Genomic DNA, 21,037 nt, shown 5'->3' with positions numbered 1-21,037 from the left:
ACTTTACATAAGAAACATTTACATTGTGGAGTTCAAAAAGAGAAACTTGCTAATAAAAAATATTCTGCTCAGGGTTTCATTAAGTCAGGTTGATTACAAGTATTTAGTGAGTACTTCGATTTCAAGCAATCATTTTCTTCCTCTGACTTTTCCCATTTTAGAGCTATATTCTTTCACATTTAGAAATCCATGGCATACTGCACAGCTGGGTATAGATTACAAACCACTGTAAACTCCCCTGGGATGGAATATAGTCAATTCTAACAATTATTCTAATTGGATTAAAATGACTTTAAGGCACACAGTTATGAAAACCATCTCTCTGACATTCTTTCAACTGTTACAATAATTGTTTTTCAGATTCCACCATTTCAACCTTTAGAGTCCTGCAGACTCCACATTACCATCCCTCGCGTTCAATGTATCAGCATCAGAAGCTTCTGCTATAAACTAGATCCACAGGCATCCAAAGCTCTAGGATAAATTTTTCATTAGCATGTTGGATTGTCGAAGTGCACCATGCACATTAGAGAGAGATGGAGAACTAATGTGCAAATTGATATATGAAGTGATTAGAGAGGGTTGTAGCCTCATCTCATAGCTCTCTGAAGTGGGACGAAATGGACAGTTGGCACCACTGAAGAAATAGGGCTGAAGTAAAGGCCTGTGGGTCCTGGGAAGACAACAGTGATGAAAAGCGTGCCTTGGAAAGGAGGGGTACTGGGAGAGGTGCCTGTTTTCTGCTTTCATACCCAGAAGTAGAAGTTGGCATTTCCCAGGTTTTGGATCCAGTTTGGAGTCTGAGAACGCTTGGATCCAGAGTTCCAGTTCAGGGCCATCTCCAGTCTCTTTCCTTCAGCTATCCTCAATGGTATATATTCCTTCTGTGCCATCAGGAAAAAACTCCATTCACATGATAATAAATCAGACAACTCCAGTCAAGTTGGACTTTTTTCAGATAGTTCTCTTTGGAATCAGAGTTTGGCTTTGTCCTTGTTAGTGGTTTGGGCACATTGGCACCAGCAGGCCATAGTCTTCTAGATAAAAAATGCTCACACCACCATATTATGGAGTAACAGGAAGTGCTGCAGGGATAAGAGGGGGTACAGACCTGTGCTGGACAATGAAGGTGCATGTACTCTTGATCTACAGTAAGGATTTGGTATTTTGTTCCACTGTTCTGGAGCAGAGCCTACAGAAAAAAACATTTGTCTGTCATGCCTTTCTCAGTTGCCCACACAGTGCGGGAAGGAGAGAGCTCCTTTTAAGCCCCTCCTCCCCCGTCCATCAGAAAAGTGGCTGTTTTGGGACTCTGTTGATCCAGAAAGCTCAAATACCTGGGGAAATCAAGTCCCCCTTTTTTCTATTTGGCAGCATGACAGTTATATTCTTCTCCTTTTAAATGTATTTTTAGTTTTTCAATCCCTTATACTAGGCATTAATAAAAAATCCCAGGTTCTTTGAAACTTGTTATGTATTCGCTGTACTATAATATGTCTGTAAAATGAGAGCAACTTTGCCCTGATCTGTTGCCAAAAATCAGGAAAACAAAGGCAGTTGTGTTGAACAAATGACATGCTCCTACAAATCGTGCCCTATTCACACCTTTCATGTCAGTGGGAGTTGTGTATGCGTATGGAGAGAAGAACAGAACCTTTATACTCTAGCTTTTTGATGTTATCAAGAAATATGTTCCTTTTTACAATAATGCAGAAGTGGAATATATTAGCTGAAGTATAGCTCATGTGTTAATTAAAATAACCTTAGCTGTTACTGATTTTTCACTATAAAAGGAAGGTAAAATAGCATATCAATCTTGTTACATGTGGAGGAAGGAGTTTAAAGGATTGTCTACTATGGTAAATTTTTGGATATTGCCTTATTATTGGCAAATATAAAATAACCCCACTTGTGAAAATGGGAAAATCCCTATTAATGGCTTATGGGATTGGAGATCTTCAAGAAGTAGCATTCGTGTAAAAATTCTAATATTGTACAGGAAGAAGACATTCAGACTTTGTGCTAATCTGAGCCTGCTCAACTTCCACTGACTTTAACAAGAGTTGAGGGGGTTCAGAACCACACAGTCTTCATTCAGCAACTAACAGGATTCAGCCACTGGTTGGCCCTTGTGTTGGCCTACTTTAGATTTTCCCTAGATTGCCTTCTGAGTCATATCATGGCTTTTCTTTCGTGAATAGCAGAACTATGAGAACTAGAACCAGTGGATTTCCACACGAAGTTTAGAACAAGAGAAAAATGGAGATGTTCTTTTCTTTAACCTACAGTAATTATAGAAACCAAACTGTAATATGTTTGTTATTTGACAGATTTCTAAAACTGAAAAAATCAATAAAAACCTACTTTAAAGGAAGACCCAAGATAGATCTGTACTGTGAACCTATCAGCTTTGTCGGTGAGTGTTTAAGTATGTCACTGCTTTATTTTCCTCTACAGGAATACACTCCCAACTGAGACTTTAGAGAAGACTCATTGTACATCAGAAAATCACCTTCACACATTGTTACTATACTTTGTGTCTGTTAGTATATAGTACAGGCATTATAAGTAAGCTTTTGTTTCTTCTAAAATAATACACAATCATTGCCATTTAGCATGACGCTGATGTTCTTTCTGAGAGATGCCCTTAATAAAGATAATGCTGTTTTCAAGGCTGCAAACTCAGGGAAAGATCAAACACTCTTTTAAAGCTCATGAGTTCACTGAGGTTCACAGTGTAGGGCCATTGTTCAGAACAACTGAGGCATAGTGCAGCCATCATCAGAATTGTGACAAGTGAACGTATAGAGTACCTGCAAAAAACAACCAACAAACCCCCCTGAAAACTGTGCGACTGGGTTGGTGGGAAAGTTAAGTTGTTCTAAGAGCACAAGCAAAATGATGCATTGAAATAAAAGTCATCACTCAGAACAACAACAAATCCCAGCACCAGGATCTCATTATGAATGTTGCTTTTTTGTACATGTGCAAAGTTGGCTCACTTGGACTGTTATGCATCAGCAAGAGCCAAAGAAAGAATAGAGGGCCAAGACACTGATCACAGCACCATTTCTTAAACTAATGAAAATCTCACATTTGTTCTTTTATTTTGTATTAGAGGAATATTATGCCTCTCATTTTCTAGCAGATTAATATAAAAACACATACACACACACCTCCACTCCCATATGTTTCATAATAGTTTATTAGAACGTGAAAGCTATTAAGAAAAACATAGGGAATGTGTATCTCAATATCCATATTACATGTATGCAGGTCTTTATACCTATCAGCTAGGAGAAAAGAGGCATAATAATCAGAACTAAAGTGGTATTTATGGGATATCACCTTCAGCCCTGATGGATCCCAGCATGCTATACAATCATAATTATACATAAGAATTAATTCACTCCTCGCTGGGGTCAAACCCATAAGCTGTTTAACACTGTACAATGACACTGCAGGACAGTTTAGAAGAGGGCAGGGAGTGAAGAATACCACTATATCCCAGTTGAAATTATAGGAGAAATGTAGAATCAGAATTTAATTACACAAATTAGAACTTAGTGAATTAAGTGCTTGGAAAGGGATCAGCTTGACAGCCTGGGAGAATGAAATCATCCATTTTATCTACAGAGCACATATTAGACAATGCAAGTGTAAGCTTTTCCACACTGCTCACCAACAGACTTCAGCCCTGCCTCTAGGGATGAATGTTGTTCATTCTCAAAGCTCATTCAGCCCTCGGCTTCTCTGCTGAAACTGTCCACAAAGGTGCCATTTAGTGCCAGCTGTGGAAGTAATTTTTGTGCTCTTGACAGCTTTCCCCAAGGAACTAAACTGAGGCCCACTAACTTATTGCACATAGGCCACTGAACAGCCATAAGATGGAAAAGACTGAGTCACTGTCAAGATGAGCTGGACTCAGACTGTTACGACAGCAGCCAAGAGTGGCTAGAAGGAAAAGAAAACCAACAAAGTGGGGAAAAAGAGGAAGATTTTGCAAAATAGGATTTAGCTTTCAAGTGTGAACTTTAAATTCCCTCTTCCCCCACAGCTATTTAGTAAATTAGAATCAGATCTATGAGAACACATAGATCAATGCTGCCTCAATATCTAATAATGAGAACTGGGGGTGAAATCCTGATCCTACTGAAGTCAATGGAGTTTTGCCATTGACTTCAATGGAGGATTTCACTCTGTCTAACTCCAAATGAGGGTGCCCTGACAAAACTGATTACAATACCTGTTGTAATTAGTATTTGAGCATGAATAATGAAAAGAAATCTAATGAGTTAAAAATCACTAATAATTTGCTCCTATGTAATATTTTTCATCTTAGAAACCATTTTATAAACATGAACTGATCACAACACCGCTTTGCAGGATGGCCAAAGTGAGGCAGAAACTACCCGAGGGCACTGAAGGGCTCAGCATCACAGTCAGAATTATAGCTCAGGAGTTCCTGGCTCTGAATCCTGTGTTCAGGCCATTCCTTTCTCAAGTATATAGATGACATTTAAATAATAACTAATAACACACTGTGAATGTTAGAAAACAGACAGATACTGTAAACAGAGTGGATAAGGAAAGGAAAGGAAACCAGGGTACAATGGAGAAAAAATGTCAGAAAAGAGAGAGAAACTGAGAATACCAATAGATTTGATGTAGAAATGAAAGAGGAGAAACAGTACTTCTTTCTGCTCTGGATTACAAATGAATATTTGATATAAACATGTTTGGAAACTGAAGTCTGTATACAGGCTTATTTATAAAACTCCAGTTGAATTACAACTTTAGAAGAAATCAAATGGGATCACTTGAAAAGCCGCAGAATGGAGATGGTCAACTCTACACTTCTATAAATGTCAGTTTCCAGGCTGACTAGCATATAGAGAATGAAAACAAAGCAGCGTGCAGAAACACTTTGGAGCAGTCAACAGTATCAAGGAATTCAAATTAAGGCATGAATGTGGTTTCTGTGACTAGAGGAGGGAGCATGAGGCAGACTTGAAACCTTGCCAAAACAAACACTGCAACTTTTTGGACTAGCAGTGTGAGCAGCAAAGATGCAATATGTGGTTTATTTTTATCACAACAAACACCTCCCATTTGAGACTTGGTCAAAGATTTTTTAAAAATGGGTAACTAAAACATCTAAGTCTGTATTTAGGCACCTAAATAAGTAGTCTAATTTTCAGAAGTGCTGGGCACTGAGGGGCTCTCTTTGGCTCCCACTGAACAACACAACAACATGCATATGAGTAGTCCCATTTACTTCAATGGAATTACTTGCATGCTTAAAGATATGCATGTGCCTAAGCACTTTGCTGATTTGGGATCTTTAAATTCAGTGGGAACTGTTGGGTGCTCAGCACTTTTGAAAATATGGCCATTTATTTAGGTACTTAAATATGGTTTTAGGAACCTGACTTTCGGGTCTCATTTTTAAAAATCTTGATCTTAGCGTTTATTTCTAACACTATATCTTATTACAGCAAAGTTTCACCCCCTTCCCAATTCACTGTATTTTAGTCTAACATACCATGTAAAATTAACTTTTATGTAGTATTGACAAATTCCATACTAGAGGCTCTTATGTTACATGAGATTAAACCTATCAATTTAATGAACAATTACAGAAAAGACTACAGTACGTATTAGAATAAATTACATAAACTAATTGCAGGAGGAATTAAGTTATGCTCAAATGGTCTTTCTAAAAGAAAATTATTGCAATAGTTCATTAGGGAACAACTGAGTTGTTTCCTCAAGTAGTCTATATCTTAATTTAAAAGGCACACACTTTTAGAATATAAATAAAAGCAGCTATGGTAAATGCTTTATGTATCTAAATAAAGTTTCTTATTAAGGTTCTTGAAGGATATCAGTAAAATTCCTCATACTACAAAAGATTATAAACCCCAATGACAACGTCACAATGCAGATCCTGGACAATTGGTTGTTCTCAGCCTACTGCAGTATAAAAACATACTAATTTTGTTGAAAGCTTTGGCCTTTTTGCAGCCCAGTGCATGTATGATATTGTTAGGCTAATCTTTCTTCATCAAGGACCCTACACTGTGGGTGAACCTGTCAGTGATAGTCAGTATTGATGGTATATTTCTGAGGTTCTCTCTGAGATTTGTTGCCTCTGACCTACATACAATAAGGTGGCAATATCTAGAATATTGTAGGGGCAAAATTATGCCTGGGGAGGGGGAAGAGGTGTACCATCCAATTAGCAACAGTGGAGGCAGTATGCCTCCTGGGCATTGGCTGGAATGTACAAGACAGGAATACTTGATATACCTGTACAACAAGTGTAATTATTCTCCTCTGGGACAGCTCTACTGGCACAGAGGGGGCACAGCCACAATTCTGCTTTTGCCCCTCCAACTATATCCTCCCTGGGGGTATTAGCACAAAGCCTTGCATTCCACAGACCATCCAAATGCCACAATATCCAGTTCTAGAAATTATTATTATTATTACAGTATATCACATGACATCTGTTGAAGAAAACCTTGTGTTAAGGGAAAGAAGTGTTTCTTAGTAACTATGTTAAAAAAAGATCTTAATAAGGAAGACCTGTCATAGGCCTACCCAGTCTTTGTATTAAAAAATCAGAACAGTAGGAAAGATGCTTGAACAGATTTTTTCATTCTGAAAAACTTATGTATGACAGAGCCCCATCCACTTCACCTCAAAAACAATTAAAGAAACATGTCAAGATTTTCAAGAGAGAGAGGCTAGTGATTTTAGGTGCTTTACACAGAACACCTTAAAGGGGCCTGACTTTCAGAAAGTGCTGAGCAACTACCTCTAAAAATCAGGACCCCTTTATGTCAACTTAAAATTCATTTATCTTAAACAAACTAACTTCCTTATCTATGTTAATAACAACACCTCAGATCTCTAACACTAACAAAAATTGTTAATCTAATTTATTATTCATGTTTATTTTTTGCATCTTTTTCAGTGTGGGCAATGAAAATTAATGCTGTCAATTACACTTGTGTTCATAGTCAGTTTTGATTTTACATTGTGCTGCAAGGTTTGGGTTGCAAGCACAACAGGGGTATATTTATTTTTTAAAACAACAGTTCCACTTGGATTTTTAAAAAATACATTAAATTACAGGCCTTAAACTCTGTAAAAACTCTGCTGTTGTGATGGTTGTGTACAAATACCTAAGAGAGGCAAGCCTTCTATCCAAATCTAAATTCTGAGCCAGATTTGATCTGACAGCATCCTTTAATAGTAGAGCTATACACAATAATATAAATGTATGAAAAAGATGAGATCACATTGCCATTTTCTCACAATAAAAATAAATAATTATAATCTATTTATAAAATAATGAGATAAAACATTCTCAACATGAAGGCAAAAATAATATTTTAATGCAGTGCACAACTACCTATTCAAAAAAGCCTCTATCCAACATTCTATCCAATAAGTGAAAAGCCATTTGCAAACTGACAAGGATAATAGGCACTAGGCTCCATTTAATGGGATTTACTTAATGGTAGATAATAATTGTAATTTTGAACGTTTTATTTCCCCTCATTCAGATTAATGGAATTACAACAGATGCCTGAAATACCTTTTTGTCTCCAGTCCATAGCAATGCTGAGAATGCTTTTCTTGGTTTTTTGTTTTAGTTTTTTTTAAAGAATAAATGGTATTTTATGTGTATTCTAAAATTAAAATTTTATCGGCATATAGAAACCGTGTAAAAGAGCTCAACATTCTCCAAACACTAGAAGGCCATTCTACAGGAGAGCTAGCACTGAAAAGGCTACAAAACTTCAATGACAGTATTGTATTCTCCTGTGTTGGATGGAAGTGAACACTTTGTAACATGTTTACAAACCTGATCGCATCAAGAGGTTGGACTGTCAAATAAATAAAAACATCACAAATTACAATATTAAAATGGTTTGAATTCAGTGCATGAAAAATCTGTTAAGTAACATGTCATCCTTGTTATGTTTTAAGTGCTATTCTTAGTACCATACTTCTAAGCAGGGATAAAATGAAAGAATGAATGCCAAGTTTGCTATGATTAAAACAGAACAAAAAATATGCCTGACATTAATAAACACTAAACCTTTCAAAGTGACACTAAAACAGTTATTCTAGTGACATTAAAATTTTATAGTTCAATATTGTTCTCAAAGGAAAAACTACTGTTTACTCTGCATGTGCTGATTTCTGAGGCCCCAATCCAGGAAAACATCCCTTTTCAGGAAGGGTGTTTAAGCATGCATTTAAGTCCCACTGAAAGCCAACCATAATAGCTTTAACTTTTCAGTAGCATTCTTAACTATACAAGAAATAAAATCTTTGCTATTCCAATGTTGTTGCTGTCAAGTACTGTACAGCAGTACTTTTATGAACAAAAGGAGACCCATACTAGTGATCATGACCAAAAGATACTCCCCTATTTTAAGTAACCAGTTTAGCATAATGTTTCCTACAGACATTGGTTCAAATTTTAGCTAAGGATTCCTCTCCTAGATTGTTTGCTGGTTCCCTTATGACACATGGTGCTGATATCTTTTTATTCATAGTATAGTCAACCTGCGGAACTCACTGACACAGGAGGCAGACTATTCATATACTGTGGCTGAATTTCCCAAAGGCTTAATAATTTTATGACCACTGAGTGGAAGAAGAGTCTTGTTGATAAGGCAGTAGCTTAGAACTCAGAAGCCACAGATTCAACTCTCAGCTCTATCACAGATTCCTTGTATGAACTTGAGCAAGTCAGGCAGGCCCTCACTGGGCAATGAGATATGTGCAGGCAGACTCTGCACTTGCGTCCTGTTGACTTCAAGTATAGCTTTAAGCCAGCACCATGGGGGTGCAGGAACCAGCCAGCATGCATCAATCTCATTATAGCATTGGGGACTTAATCTCTCTGTCCCTCAGTTGCCTAATGTGGGGATACTAATGCTTCCTTCTTCCCACACTTTGCTGTCTTATCAGTTTGGACTGTAAGCTCTTGTGGGCAGGAGCTGTCTCTCATTATGTGTTAGTAACACAGTGAGGCTCTGATCTCGGATAGTGCCATTAGATGCTCTGAAATCCAAGTAAATAACAACAATACCACCTTTTGGAAAGGCTAGTGGTTTGTCCGCATGGCCCTGCAGTTCAGATTTTGGGGGTGTGAACTGCAACATGCAGTGGCGTGCTGAACTGTAACTCCCCAGTGTCGACCCTGTGGACGCAAATTAAAAGGTACTTAGTTTGTGTTAGTGTAGTCCTGTTTGAAATAAGACTATGTTTACACAAACTAAGTACCTTTTAGTTCGCATCAGCAGCATCCACATAGGGCAGTTAGAGCGCACACTAATAGGCATTGCAATTCACACCCCTGTATTTCAAATTGCGGGGCTGTGTGGACAAAGCCCAAGAGAATGACAGGATAAGAGAATGAGAAGGATAATGAAATATCATGCTATCACGGATAAACTGATTGCTAGAAGAAGTCAAGTCGGAAATTCCTTCCTCATGACATATTGCACTGTGCAATGCTCAGTGCCATACAGGAGGTGGAGGAAGGGTTTGTTTTTTTCTGAAAGATCAGATATCGGCCAATGGACTAGATGGGCAGATCTTCTTATATTATTTCCTGCTAAGCTTCCATCAGAAGCCTCATCAGAATTTTCAAGTGCTACATTTTATTTATATATAAATATAGATATATACACAAACAAAAATGTTGGAAAAGTTGCTGAAAGTATTACAGTAGCCAAGTCAAAGAAAAGAGATACATTGCACCTAATTTCCTGCAAATTAAAATCACCCTAAATGAAACAGAGTAACTCTTGGGGGGAAATATTGGAAGCTTTATGGTAGGGGACTGCATTGTGTAAAATGAAGACTATATCTAAGGCAGCCCACAGTATGGAAATAACAGGAGTACTTGTGGCACCTTAGAGACTAACAAATTTATTAGAGCATAAGCTTTCGTGGGCTACAACCCACTTCTTCGGATGCATATAGAGTGGACAGGTTTCAGAGTAGCAGCCGTGTTAGTCTGTATCCGCAAAAATAACAGGAGTACTTGTGGCACCTTAGAGACTAACAAATTTATTAGAGCATAAGCTTTCGTGGGCTACAACCCACTTCTTCGGATGCATATAGAGTGGACAGGTTTCAGAGTAGCAGCCGTGTTAGTCTGTATATGCATCCGAAGAAGTGGGTTGTAGCCCACGAAAGCTTATGCTCTAATAAATTTGTTAGTCTCTAAGGTGCCACAAGTACTCCTGTTATTTTTGCGGATACAGACTAACACGGCTGCTACTCTGAAACCTGTCAGTATGGAAATAAATTCAATAGCCACAATTTTCACACTAAAGACTTTAACTGTAGCTTAATTGTCATCTACTACAAAATAAGTCAAGTCAATATGACACATGCCAAAGTGTACTGTAGCTATGTTGGATCAAGAACTTGAGTACTACAAATCTTCGAATCTACATCATGACAACTGTCGGCCCTCAGTTGCACCCACTAGCTTCAATGATGCTGCATGAGTATAACTGAGGGCAGAATTTGGTGTACAGCATCTCATGAATTCTGAATGCAGATCAGGAACAACAGTAGTATACAGCTTTCTTGAGCCTTTGCATTCTATGCTTTTTGCTATTATATTTCATACTGAAGAAGAGTGATTCTCAAATTGTTTTTCATTCAAACTAAGAAAAACAAAATTTTCTTCTTTATAACTTGAAGAGTTACAACATTGTCACACAGCAGAAAAAGTGCTGGCTAAAGCAAACATAGCATACATTTTTAACGTACTAGTGACATCAAGTTTCTATTATTAGACTAAATGTACTTTATCTTCTGCATACAACACATCGGAGACAGAATTCTGTCTCTAGAGAGGCAACATATTGATCTGACCTGATTAAATGCAATGCCTGTGGTTCGTCATGCCTTTCTATGCACAGTACACAGAGGAAACCAGTCATCATTTTTACAACTAACTGCTTGCCTAAAAAGCAAAATACTGTACCTATGGATTCCGGATGTGTGAGTCACTTTTTAAAGCTATGAATCATGAAAATTAGCTTCCAGTGTGGAGGAAGGCTGAAATGTCATTCAAGGAGAGTTTAATATTAAAGAGCTTTGTGACAAGATAAAATGGTAGATGACATTTGCCAAGTGCATGCGTGATTATGTGAGTTGGAGTAAACACTGCACCTTGATCAGATTACAAAAACATTTTTTGCAGGGGTGTTTACTCTCGTTTACATACATCATGAATCTCATGAAAATATCCATTTGAGAAACTTATTACACTTTGACAGAGAAATACAAAAGAAGAGGTCTTGTGAACCTCTCTGTTGACCCTTTGTCTATACCTTTATACTCTTAGATCACTTTCAGTGCAGATAGTTCATTTGAATTTATCACTCTGGAATAACTGGATTTTTCCCTCACATAATATTAAAAGCGTCACATAATAACCTATTCTTCCTTTTTTGGGGAATTCTTCAGATCAGTAGCCAGAAAAGTATCTCATAAAAATTGCATTTATGGAAACATTTTGTTATATATAAAATAATTGTTATTATAAAAGACTTGGATAACTCTGAGACAGCTATCGGACACAAATTAATCTTTCTGTATTAATGAACTCTATTCATAACTATAGCTTTGCATAGTACTTTACAGAAATTGAAATGATACATGGTCCCTGTCCTCAAAGAGCTAACAATCTACAAACAAATAGGAAATGAAAACAAATGGAATGGAAGTGAGGGACCATAGTTAAAACAAATAAATCATGTGTGAATCTAAGCTCTGTGTTAATTAATCTAAGTTCTGTGTTAATTCTAAATGGAGAGTAAGGCAGAGATAGCATAAGAGTGGAGAGCAATGGTAAAAAGCAAGAAGAAAGAAGAAGGTTTTGAGGAGAGATCTGGAGGACTGGAAGATGGGTCACATGGTCTTCTTCAGTCTCAAAACATTACTGTGCTATGTTACATGTTAACCTAAGAGAGTGCTATAGCCATTCTAGCTGTGTGCTCATCCATTTCTAAAGTCTGTATCCTTTGGTTATATACACAATAGCTAACACAATAGCCTGTATATCCATAGCAATTGTTTTTCCACACACACAAAATTATGATCCTTTGGCCTATATTAAAGAACAAAGACAAGCACAGAAGTGTTTTGGGACTTTCCTGCAAGTTTGTGGAGAAGTCATTATAGTACAGATTACACATCATTTTTCCATAGCATTTTTTCAGTTGATGAAGAAAATGAAACTTCAGTAAGTGCTGTAGACACGTATGCAGGAGAAGAAAGTGGCCAAAAGTTTTAATGGTCATAAAAGAATTAATGGAATAAGTACAAAAAACATAAAAGGTGTCAGTAAAGGCCCCAATTCACCAAGGTACTTCATCACTTGCAGTTAAAATACGTGAATAGTCAATGCGAATTAAAGTTAGGCCCATGCTTAAGTATCTTGATGAATCAGAGCCAAAAAACAGAGTATAATGTCAGAAGTAATAGTGCTGATTCTATTTCCCTAATGTCTGAGATGGCTGTGAAACCATTTTATAATATTTTATTGTCTCTTGTGGGTCTTATGAATTAATATTTTCTGGATAAAATAATCAAATATATCTACAGAATAATGTACACCTCAGTGGAACTACTCTTTTTCGAATATGCTCAAGTAGAATAAAAATATAGAAAATGTGCATGATTTCCAGTCACAATAATCATTTACTGTAAAATGTTAATATTTCCAGGAAAAAGTAATAATGAAAACCACTCAATGTTGTAGTCACATTTTAACACCTGTTTGTTTGTTCTGCCAGAGAGAGTAATGAATAAAAATGATTTACGTTTCAAGTATATTACAGTAGTAAAAGTACAATTTTTTTTCATCAAATTGTGCTTGCATAATTCCAAAAGGCTATGTGCAGTTTCAATGCTAAAATGGATTTTCTCTGATTATGTGTGAAAAAGATAACAATAACAGAGCCTAAAGTGCTGGCTATGGTCTTTTAAGGCCAAATTTTCCCCTGACTTAGACATGTACAATCCTATTGCCTTCAATGGGACAGCAAGAGTGAAACTCAGAGGAAAAACTCGGTCCTAGACTGTAAGGTCTTTGGGGCAGGGACTATTATTTACAATATATGTTTGTACAGAGCCTAGCATAAAATAAATTAACAATAATAATAATAGCAATAATAAATCTTAATGAGCAGATTCCAAAAATCATTGATGGACCCAGGGCCGGCCCTAGACCAAATGGCGCCCCAGATGAGGAGCGTCTTCAGCACTTCTCCCCATTTGTTAAACTTTTGACTGCCTTAATTTTTATTGCATTTGTAGCCCATTTCACGACTATGATTCACAATTTGCATGCATGATTTAGCCCTATCATATAAGACACTAGGATCTGTAAATCTGTATTTATTCATGCCATATATAAGCACATAAAATTTGTTTCCTCTAAGGTTATAGAAACTTTTTAATTTTAAGAATAACTGAAATGTATTAACATCAAGAAATTGAACTGTGCATCAACATCGGGGTGGACCAGTATTTAAGTAGGTGACAGCTTTAGAATGTTAACCCTAGTCCTTTAGTTCAGTGGCTCTCAACATTTCCAGACTACTGTACCCCTTTCAGGAGTCTGATTTGTCTTGTGTACCCCCAAATTTCACCTCACTTAAAACTATTTGCTTACAAAATCAGACATAAAAATACAACAGTGTCATAGCACACTATTACTGAAACATTGCTTACTTTCTCATTTTTACACTATAATTATAAAATAATCAATTGGAATATAAATATTGTACTTACTTATAGAGCAGTGTAAACAAGTCATTGTATGAAATTTTAATTTGTACTGACTTCACTAGTGCTTTTTATATAGCTTATTGTAAAACTAGGCAAATATTTAGATGAGTTGGTGCACCCTCTGGAAGACCTCTGCGTATCCCTGGTTGAGAAGCACTGCTTTAGTTCAAAAAGTCACTTTTCTAACCTTTGCCTTTGTAAACTGAAGCACAGCATCAAAGAGATCCAAAGACTGGCCAATGGCATTTTCAAGCAATAAACTAGCAAGCCATGTAGGTCTCTCGTTGGCCATCATCATTCAAAGATATGTTTTAATGAGCCTGAGCTTCAAAAAGCTGCACTCACCACTCGCAACTGTGACCGGCAGTGTGAGCAGAATCCTCAAAGCTATCCACCCATTAGGAAAAGCGTCCTTCAGCTCTGCATCATGAATGAATTGGAGAACCTGGAGTGGAGAGTGCTTCCCGGGTTGCAAAATGTGACGGATGTTGTCCAATCTGACATAGAGATCTTTATCACTGACGTCTGAACATTCCCCATATGTCAGCGTCCGGTGAAGGTCTGTACAATTATTCAAGAGTGTTTTTCTGTATTCCAGCAGCTTACTAAGGTCATACAACTCCCCCCCACCCCAGCTCTTTTCATGGTGCTTGATTTTCCAAACTGTTCTTCAATGCACACTTGAGCACCGTCAACAAGCGAGCAAAAAAACCCTCCCTCTTGAATGTTTCTTCCGAGCTTCCCATCTCTGCTGTCGTAACCCAAGTGTCTCTTCTTCCGATGAATATGAGTTTCCTTGCAGACAGGCTCAACTCCTAAGTTTTCTGCCATTTCTTTGGCAGCAATGATGGCATCTTCAAATCTGTTGTCTCTGTGGGCCCCAACTAAATCAAGGCATCTTCTCATCAAGGTAGTAGGGGTTGCGATGTCCATCGACTGAGTTTGTAATGCCTTGCTTACAATGTTTACTTGGAACAGGATATCATACCAAACCACAACTGAGACCGGAAATTAGAAGTTAGTAATCTGGTTTGCCAGGCTTTGTGCCTTGTGTCAGATTCCAGCCTCGGCTTTACTTGACTGAGCCAGTTCCATCAGGGTGTCATAAACCTCAGTCACTTGGTACCTCAATGGCCTTACGCTGTCAATGTGGCTCTCCCAGCGAGTATCACTTAGCAGCTTCATGGTCAGATTTGTAATACTGTCCATGAAGATCTTCCACCTGATAGTTGTTGCTGAAAACAGGACATATATCCTTTGAAGTACTCTGAAGACAGATACTGAATCTAAAGAAGATAACGCTGCATCTGACACAATCAGGTTGAGGGAATGGCAGCCACAAGGCACAAAGAAAGCTCTTGAATTTAGCGCAAGGATCCTTGCCTGGACGCCACTGTTTCTTCCCTTCATGTCCATGCCATTGTCGTAGCCTTGGCCGCAGCAGTGCTGAAGCTTAATTTTATTCTCATTCAAAACTTTTATAAACAGTTCTGTTAGGCCTTTTCTAGTAGAGTCGTTCACAGACCGGAAACAGATAAAGTGTTCCTTTACTTGGATACAGCCATACTCATTGTTAACAAATCTTACTGTAAATGACATCTTTTCACTGTGTCTAATGTCGGGAGACATGTCCATTATTACAATGCAGTCCTTTGCTTTGCCAAGCCGCATCAATATGTTATCAAGCACCTTCCTTGCCATAAGGTCAGTCAGTTTGTTTTGAATTGTTTTGCTGCAGTAATGGTCCATAGCTTCCTTACAAACTACTCGACGTAGGTGCTCATGCAGGACATCGTTGTATTTCCCAAGGAGCTTTACCAAACTGAGGAAATTACAGTTATGTTCAGCGAACAACTTATCCGATGAGCCCTGGAAAGCCAAATTATTCTTTGCAAGCAAAAAAGTAATTGAGATCAGATGCTTGAGCATGCTCCTCCAATGCTGGTTTTCTACATTAATAAGTTGCTGGTTTTCTGCACCTATGCATTTATTCAGCTTGCGCCTGGATTCGACCTCCGTCCATCTGGAGTAGGCCGTAAAATGGCCAGATGACTTTTCATGTTGCTTCAGAGCATCAACTAAATTATGCCAGTAATTGTACCCAGAAAGTGCAAGCAACGATTTGGCATTATCATCAAATATTTTGCAACAAAAACAGAACACTTTGTCAGTTGATTTCAAGTAAACTAGCCAATGCCAATCCAAGTTTCTCACCATTCTCGAGCACTCTTTTGCAGTGTGATTTTGAGAAGTCTCGTTTCTGCTCATTTACTGGAAACATTATATACTCAATTTTGTCCGGCCTGTTCAAAATTGTACGATCAATATCGGCAGAGTTTAGGATCGCCAGCCATAAAGCAGGATCTGATATATTGATGTGTGGTGTGCAATTTTTTCCTTCCATCAGAAGCCTGATCAGAATTTTCAAGTGCTACATTTTATTTATATATAAATATAGATATATACACAAACAAAAATGTTGGAAAAGTTGCTGAAAGTATTACAGTAGCCAAGTCAAAGAAAAGAGATACATTGACATTCTGAATAGTAAAAAAAAAAACTTCCACTTTTACAGCTAGAGGATAAAAGCTTCAAAGAGATACTTTCAAGGCTGAGGGCCCAAAACTTTAATCCCAGATCTTCAGTTAGATGACTCACCAACAACCCCCACAAGCTGCTGAGTGTATTTGTAAACCCACACAAATATGCAATTCTAGCATACATCCAAAACTTCCTCCCTGGGATTTAAAAGAAATGGTGGGAGTAGAGGATACCTGGAGTTAGTAGGATTGCACTGAGATGGTTTCAGTTGTACCCCTCAGACCATTCTGAGAGAGCTGTCATGGAGACCTTCTCCTTTGCATTGAGAGCCTTTACTTGCAGAATCCTCACAGGGATCCAGATTCTCCGTCAGTAAAGATTAAAGCATGAGCAATGTCCATATAACAACTAGCTCTACATTTCCCTTAGCTCAAGTGCAAACAGCACCATTTCTCAGGTCTCCAAGGGCTTGGCTGAGATCAGTAAATAGATGAAGAGCAGCTGGCTGAAGATGAAATTTGAAATAAGAGAGGTGATCCTGATGATGACAGGGAAGCACTTTGAAGAGCTCCATACCTCATTACAGATTGTTGAATGGCCCCACAGGGTTTCACTTGGACCTCTTACTGATTCCGGATACCCAAATAGCCACAACTACAGAAAACTCTACTTTCCATTTATATCTGGAAAGAAGACTGCACCACCTTTCCCTATTCGATTCAGTTTTGTACACCGGAATCCAAACATCTGTGACCTTCAGGCATGATTATTGTAAATCTCTGTACCTAGTATGAAACCGCCAACTTCAAACAAGTCTGTATTGGTCCATAATGCAGTTGCTTGGAAATCTCAGGCTACCAAGAGAATATCATTCCAGTGTTCTCTCTCTTCAACGGCTCCTTGATGAATACTGGGTCACATTTAAGGTCTTGGTATTGGTCCTCATCTTCAACATTCTCCATGGATTGCCCCAAGTAATCTGAGGGACAACAGCTAGGATCTCTCACAACAGCTATGTTCCCCTGAAACAACGGAAGAGTCAGCCTCAAGAGTGAGACTTGTGTGTGCAGGAGACAGTGCTCTCTCAGCAACAGGCCCATGCTTCCAAAACCATGAATCTCAGCAACTTCAGAATAAAAAGTAAATTCTATTTCTTCATCCCATAATAACATCACCAAAATTACAGACCGAGATAATTAAAAGCACAAGGCAATACGCAGGAGGCATTCCTCCACAAACTTTTTTGCTTGACACACCTCTCACCATCGAGACTGCAAGTCTCTTTAAAAAGAACAGGAGTACTTGTGGCACCTTAGAGACTAACAAATGTATTTGAGCATAAGCTTTTGTGGGCTACAGCCCACTTCATCAGATGCATATGGGAAGATACATATATACATCAGATGCATCAGATGCAGTGGGAAGATACATATATACACAGAGAACATGAAACAATGGGTGTTACCATACACACTATAACGAGAGTGATCAGTTAAGGTGAGCTATTATCAGTAGGAGAAAAAAAGAACTGTTTGTAGTGGTAATGAAAATGGCCCATTTCCAGCAATTGACAAGAAGATATGAGGAACTGTAAGGGGGGGGAGGAATAAGCATGGGGAAATAGTTTTACTTTGTGTAATGGCCCATCCACTCCCAGTCTTTGTTCAAGCCTAATTTAATGGTGTCCAATTTGCAAATTAATTCCAATTCAGCAGTCTCTCGTTGGAGTCTGGTTTTGAAGTTTTGTTGTTGTAATATTGCAACTTTTAGGTCTGTAATCGAGTGGCCAGGGAGATTGAAGTGTTCTCCAACTGGTTTGTGAATGTTATAATTCTTGACATCTGATTTGTGTCCATTTATTCTTTTACGCAGAGAGTGTCCGGTTTGGCCAATGTACATGGCAGAGGGGCATTGCTGGCACAAGATGGAATATATCACATTGGTAGATGTGCAGGTGAACGAGCCTCTGATAGTGTGGCTGATGTGATTAGGTCCTATGATGGTGTCCCCTGAATAGATATGTGGACAAAGTTGGCAACAGGCTTTGTTGCAAGGATAGGTTCCTGGGTTAGTGTTTTTGTTGTTTAGTGTGTGGTTGCTGGTGTGAGTATTTGCTTCAGGTTTGGGGGCTGTCTGTAAGCAAGAACTGGCCTGTCTCCCAAGATTTGTGAGAGTGATGGATCATCCTTCAGGATAGGTTGTAGATCTTTGATGATGCGCTGGAGAGGTTTTAGTTGGGGGCTGAAGGTGATGGCTAGTGGTGTTCTGTTACTTTCTTTGTTGGGCCTGTCCTGTAGTAGGTGACTTCTGGGTGCTCTTCTGGCTCTGTCAATCTGTTTCTTCACTTCAGCAGGTGGGTATTGTAGTTGTAAGAATGCTTGATAGAGATCTTGTAGGTGTTTGTCTCTGTCTGAGGGGTTGGAGCAAATGCGATTGTATCGTAGAGCTTGGCTGTAGACAATGGATCGAGTGGTGTGGTCTGGATGAAAGCTGGAGGGATGTAGGTAAGTATAGCGGTCAGTAGGTTTCCGGTATAGGGTGGTGTTTATGTATGTGGCCATCGTTTATTAGTACTGTAGTGTCCAGGAAGTGGATCTCTTGTGTGGACTGGTCCAGGCTGAGGTTGATGGTGGGGTGGAAATTGTTGAAATCATGATTTTAATTCCTCAAGGGCTTCTTTTCCATGGGTCGAGATGATGAAGATGTTATCAATGTAGCGCAAGTAGAGTAGGGGTGTTAGGGGATGAGAGCTGAGGAAGCGTTGTTCTAAGTCAGTCATAAAAATGTTGGCATATTGTGGGACCATGCGGGTACCCATAGCAGTGCTGCTGATTTGAAGGTTCACATTGTCCCCAAATGTGAAATAGTTATGGGTGAGGACAAAGTTAAAAAGTTCAGCCACCAGGTTTGCCGTGACATTATCGGGGATACTGTTCCTGATGGCTTGTAGTCCATCTTTGTGTGGAATGTTGGTGTAGAGGGCTTATACATCCATAGTGGCTAGGATGGCGTTTTCAGGAAGATCACTAATGGATTGTAGTTTCCTCAGGAAGTCAGTGGTGTCTCGAAGATAGCTAGGAGTGCTGGTAGCGTAGGACCTGAGGAGGGAGTCTACATAGCCAGACAATCCTGCTGTCAGGGTGCCAATGCCTGAGATGATGGGGCGTCCAGGATTTCCAGGTTTATGGATCTTGGGTAGTAGATAGAATACCCCTGCTCGGGGTTCTAGGGGTGTGTCTGTGCAGATTTGCTCTTGTGCTTTTTCAGGGAGTTTCTTGAGTAGATGGTGTAGTTTCTTTTGGTATTCCTCAGTGGGATCAGAGGGTAATGGCTTGTAGAATGTGGTGTTGGAGAGCTGCCTAGCAGCCTCTTGTTCATATTCCGACCTATTCAAGATGACAACAGCACCTCCTTTGTCAGCCTTTTTGATTATGGTGTCAGAGTTGTTTCTGAGGCTGTGGATGGCACTGTGTTCTGCACGGCTGAGGTTATGGGGCAAGTGATGCTGTTTTTCCACAATTTCAGCCCGTGCACATCGGCGGAAGCACTCTATGTAGAAGTCCAGTCTGTTGTTTCGACCTTCGGGAGGAGTCCACCCAGAATCCTTCTTTTTGTAGTGTTGGTAGGAAGGTTTCTGTGGGTTAGTATGTTGTTCAGAGGTGTTTTGGAAATATTCCTTGAGTCGGAGACATCGAAAATAGGATTCTAGGTCACCACAGAACTGTATCTTGTTCATGGGGGTGGAGGGGCAGAAGGAGAGGCCCCGAGATAGGACAGATTCTTCTGCTGGGCTAAGAGTATAGTTGGATAGATTAACAATATTGCTGGGTGGGTTAAAGGAACCACTGTTGTGGCCCCTTGTGGCATGTAGTCGTTTAGATAGTTTAGTGTCCTTTTTCTTTTGTAGAGAAGCAAAGTGTGTGTTGTAAATGGCTTGTCTAGTTTTTGTAAAGTCCAGCCACGAGGAAGTTTGTTTGGAAGGTTGGTTTTTTATGAGAGTATCCAGTTTCGAGAGCTCATTCGCAATCTTTCCCTGTTTGCTGTATAGGATGTTGATCATGTGGCTCCGCAGTTTCTTTGAGAGTGTGTGGCACAATCTGTCAGCATAGTCTGTGTGCTACGTAGATTGTAATGGATTTTTTACTTTCAGTCCTTTTGGTATGATGTCCATCTGTTTGCATTTGGAAAGGAAGATGATGTCTGTCTGTATCTGTGCGAGTTTTTTCATGAAGTTGGTGGATTTCCACTCCATACGGCTAAATTCAGTGCCTTGCATAATGACAGGTTTCAGAGTAGCAGCCGTGTTAGTCTGTATCCGCAAAAGAAGTACTCCTGTTCTTTTTGCGGATACAGACTAACACAGCTGCTACTCTGAAACAAGTCTCTTTAGTTATTGGGGGTGAACAAACTGATTCATTACATGATAGACTAATAGGCTCTAAGCCAGGGGAGGGCAAACTATGGCCCCCGGGCCAGATCCGGCCCATCAGGGCTTTCAATCCAGCTCACGGGATTGCCAGACCTGTGGCGCAGCGGGGCTAAGGGGCCGGCACCACATCCCTGCAGCCCCTGGCGCAGGGCCAGGGCAGGCAGGGAGCCTGCCCTAGCCACACTGTGTGCCGCTGCCAGCCCGGTGCCACTCGAGGTA

At 39.2% G+C, this 21,037-nt stretch overlaps 1 protein-coding gene across 1 annotated transcript in view; it reads right to left on the bottom strand.

The window, feature by feature from the left end:
- Window positions 1-21,037, bottom strand: part of SCFD2 (sec1 family domain containing 2) — a 294,635-nt gene that overhangs the window by 34,853 nt on the left and 238,745 nt on the right. The window lies entirely within an intron of this gene.

Source organism: Emys orbicularis, chromosome 5, assembly GCF_028017835.1.
Source record: "Emys orbicularis isolate rEmyOrb1 chromosome 5, rEmyOrb1.hap1, whole genome shotgun sequence".
NCBI classification, from domain to species: domain Eukaryota; kingdom Metazoa; phylum Chordata; order Testudines; family Emydidae; genus Emys; species Emys orbicularis.
The sequence above is the reverse complement of the archived record's forward strand: the minus strand, read 5'-3'. Positions and strand labels throughout refer to the sequence as shown.